This window comes from Equus quagga, chromosome 1 (assembly GCF_021613505.1).
Source record: "Equus quagga isolate Etosha38 chromosome 1, UCLA_HA_Equagga_1.0, whole genome shotgun sequence".
Lineage (NCBI taxonomy): Eukaryota > Metazoa > Chordata > Mammalia > Perissodactyla > Equidae > Equus > Equus quagga.
In genome coordinates, this window is record NC_060267.1 from 60,068,628 (window position 1) to 60,072,844 (window position 4,217).

The following is a 4,217-nucleotide window of genomic DNA, read 5'->3' on the forward strand; positions in this document are numbered from 1 at the left end:
CCTGCCTTCCCGGGCAGACTCGAGGGAAGTGAGTGTTGAGGAGCCTGAGGCCTCACAGCTCTAAGCAACTGCTTCACCTGTCAGTCTAGCACATGCTGCCAGGTGGCTACAGGGGACAGATCAGGGGGTTTCCAGACACCACCCTGGCCAGTGCCCGGGAGATGCCTCAGTCCCCCCCACCAGAAACTCCATTGCACCTCAGCTTGGATCCCTCCAGTGAGAGCAGCCCTAGCCCAGGATCTCCCCTTGAGGGCCAAACACAGACAGGAACACTAAGAAGGAACCCACAGGCCATGTTCCTCTCTTTCTCTCTCATTAAATTGTAAATAATGATGCATTTAATTATTCTCCCACTCAAAAAGTGGTTTAATTCCTTTGAAGAACCTTGCAAGGTAGCTTGGCTAGACAGCAGGTGGGAGAGTCCAGTGCCTCTGGTGGGGGGGCCAGGGTCTCCCACTGCCTGTCTTTTGGTCCAGCAAGTAGGTGTCTGGATTGATGTTCAGAAAAGGGACTGCACCATCTCTGGCTGTGGTGACACCCCCACATACAAACACCCTGCCGTCTCTGATGGAGCATATAGCATGGGACTCATCCACGGGGCAGGTGTTGGGCAAGGAAGGCATTAAGGTGGTTGTCTTGTTGGCCTTTATCTTCTGCAGGTTGATTTTCATGCTCTGCCGGTGGCTGTGCACGCAGAGGATGTTGTCCTGATAGAAGGAGAACAGGGGCCAGTGGTTGAATTCGATGGGGAAGGTGCTACTCTGGACAACCTCCCCAGTGTTGGTGTCAAAGCAGTCCACCACCCTGACTCAGGAGATGTAGCTGTTCACCAAGCAGCGTCCAGTGACAATGTACAGGTTCCAGTCACTCTTCATGATCACGGCTGTGGCATCCATAGGGATGCTCATCTTCCCTGACAGGCACCAGACCTCTTTCCATTCATTGTGACAACAGATATTAGAGACATACTGCCCTGGGGCAATGCTCCTATCCACTGAGTACACTGTTCCCCTACAAGTCACCATGGAGTGGAAGACAAGCCCAATTAGCAGGTGAGGCAACTTGGTCCAGGAGTTGTCATTTATGTTATACCACAAGCCATCTTTGGCCTTGTAATCTGCTCATTGGTGCCACCAGAGATGCAGATGTAGCAACTGGTAGAGGTGGCACTGAGTGCTGCTGCCTGATAGGGCATCTCTAAGAGCTTCAACCACAGGTTCTCCCGGATGACATAGGCAAACACTCCATCATTGAACTTGCCCTGGGCCTTCTGGCCACCTAGGATGACCACCGAATCAAGCAGGGCCCCTTTCCGCTGGTAGCTCATCAGGCTGGATGGCCTCTCCTGCTGTCATTCCACAAGCACACTCTCAATCATGGTCACGTGGGCTGAGCTGTTCTCCACACCCCTCAACTTGTTACTGGTAAACATCAGTGTCTTGTTGGAGATGGCACTGTGACTGATGTAACTGAAGTACTTCTTGAAATACTTCTCCCACTCGTCCTTCTGGAAATACCCTCAATTTGGGAGTGCACTGGGGCTGTCCTGGTGACATAATGGTTAAGTTCTCATGCTCTGCTTCAGCAGCCTGGCGTTCACAGGTTCAGATTCCAGGCGTGGACTCATCAAGCCATGCTGTGGCAGCATCCCACATACAAAATAGAGGAAGATTGGCACAGATGTTAGCTCAAGGTCAATTTTCCTCACACACACACAAAAAAAATTTAGGAGTACACTGAGAGCCTGGTCCTCATTGAGCAAATGCAAGTTTTCATCTTGAAGCAGGCGGCCAAAGATGACAGGTGGACAGTGCATGAAGCTTTTATGGTGCACAGAGCCCTCAGGACTGGCCCAGAGTAGAAGCAGTCGCAAATGCCAGTGTAGGCCAAGTCTGATACTTCTTTGAGCCTGAACGACTCAGCCAAGATGAGGTAGCGCAAGCAGCTAGCATGGCGGATGGAGTTCATCAGGTAGTCACTGCAGTGGATTTCAAGGCACACTGTGTTGAAATAGTGGGCCCCACAAAGGAGCTCCTCCACGTTCTGCTCCAAGATCACCACCTTGTCTCTGTAGTAGTCCAGGAGCTGGTCCACCATGGCCGGACTCAGGTAGCTGGGGTCAAGGGTGATAAAAACCTCATTGGTTGTCTTCATGTCATTGCCAGAGAGGATGTTCTTCACTACTGAAAAGATAGCAGCCAGCACAATGCGACGTGCATAAAAGACATGGTGATCCACAGTCAGGGCCATGTCCCAGAACTCTTTGAGTTTCCTCTGTTAGTTCGGTTTCTATGCATGAAGCTGTTAGTTTTTCTCAGTGAGTATAAATTTCATGGTGCTTCTTACTGGCTGAGACAGAAGATCAGCAGCAGGCATTGAAGAACAGACCACCTCAGGCCATTGGGATTGAGACTGATGGTTGTTTGCAGTGCAGCTGGTCAGGCAGGAGTGAAGGGTGGGAGAGAAGATGATGGCATAGAGTCGATGAGGTCATCACAATGCAGGTCCCCCTGAGGCCTTCCTCAGAGGCTCAGGGTCTTTCTCTCCTGTGATGGCTCCAACCTGCCAAGGCCAGATACCCTATCAGGACCTAGTGCCCAGGGCCCAGAGCTCAGGAGGAAACACAGAGAGGGGTTGTGACTCCTGAGACTTTCAAGGTCAGTTCAAGGCTGCTTCTGGAATGTCAGAGCCAGTTGGGCAGGGGGTGGTGCAAGGAGGGATAAGGGCAGGCTGGGGGAAGGAAAGAGATTATCAGATCATCCAGAAGAATTCTCTCAGTGTACAGGAGGGAAACTGAGGCCCAGACAAGAGAAGGGACTTGCCCAAGATCACACAGCCAGTTGGAAGTAGACAGTAGAGCAGGGCCTGGAACCCAAGCCTTCTGGAACTTAGTGCTCTTTCCACCCTTCCAGGAAGCTCCTCACTACTCAGCTTTCCCCAGTCTCTGATTCTCAGGCAAGGAAGTAGCTTTCTCTGCCAAGGTTCTGGCCATCAGAGAAGAAAGGCTCTGTCCTTTGGCTTCTGACCTTTGTGGCCACAGAGAGCACTCTTCTTTAAAATAGGGGAGAGTCAGGGACCACTCAGTGGAGCAGGGATGCCAGAGTCAGCATCCAGAGAGTGGGGATGGGAGGGCCTCTAAAGCCCTGATTATGTCAGTTCCTAGGCAAACCGGGACATCCTCTGCACATTTCCAAGGCTCCAGTCGTAAAAGGTTGGCGGCTGCAGTGGGTCAGCTCTCCACATCAAGTGTGGACTTGGACACGCTGCTCAGCCTCTCTAAGCCTCAGTTTCCTCAGGTGTGAGATAGCTTCATATGTTGTTAACAGTGTACACGAGAAAATGCCTACAGAGGGTTAGCACAGAGTTTGGCTCACAGCAAATGTTCAATAAACGCTAGGTGCCATATTGTTGTCAGTGCCCTCGAGTGGATTTGGACTCCTAACGACCCTGTGGACAGCAGTGCAGAACCCTGCCTGGTCTTTTTTAGACGATCCTCTCACCGTTCAGTGCTAAATCACACAATGCTCCACTGCTTTATAAGCTTTTTATGGTCAATTTTTTTCGGCATTGGGTGGCCAGGTCCTTCTTCCTAGTCTGTCAGAGTCTGGAAGCTCTGCTGAATCCTGTCCACCATGGATGACCCTGCTGGTATTTGAAACCCCAGTGGCATAGCTTTCAGCATCACGGCAACATGCAGCCACAGCAGTATGACAAGCAGATGGGTAGTGTGGTTCCGTGTGGGAAAGGAACCCAGGGCGACAGGTGTTGAGAGCACCGACTTAACTACTCGACCACCAGGGCCAGCAGGATTGTTTTATGAGGTGTTATTAGGTTAACATGGCAGTACTGATTCCTCTATTACTTTCTGCAACCTTTCTTCCACCATTTTCAGTTCAGTTATAAAAGAATGCTCAAAAAGCCATGATTCTCCTCAGGGTTATTTATACTCTAGCTCAGTGGCTCTCAAAATATGCCCCTCCCCACAGGGTGGTAGCATCTCCCAGGAATTTGTTTAAAATGCAGAGTATCAGGCCGACCCTAGTGAGGTGAATCAGAAGCTCAGGAGGTGGGCCCAGTAAACTCCCTTTTGGCCAGCCCTCCGCGTGAAGATTCTGCAGGCTAGAGTTGGAGAGCCACTGCTCCACTGGCTACTCAGAACTACTTCACCATCCCCTGTGCCCTTGCTGGAAATCTGCATTTTAACAAGAACCAAGTGA

General features: G+C 51.0%; 1 pseudogene; it reads right to left on the reverse strand.

The window, feature by feature from the left end:
- Nucleotides 1–310: 310 nt before the first annotated feature.
- On the reverse strand, nt 311–2,376 carry LOC124244718 (calicin-like; annotated as a pseudogene).
- Nucleotides 2,377–4,217: the final 1,841 nt, after the last annotated feature.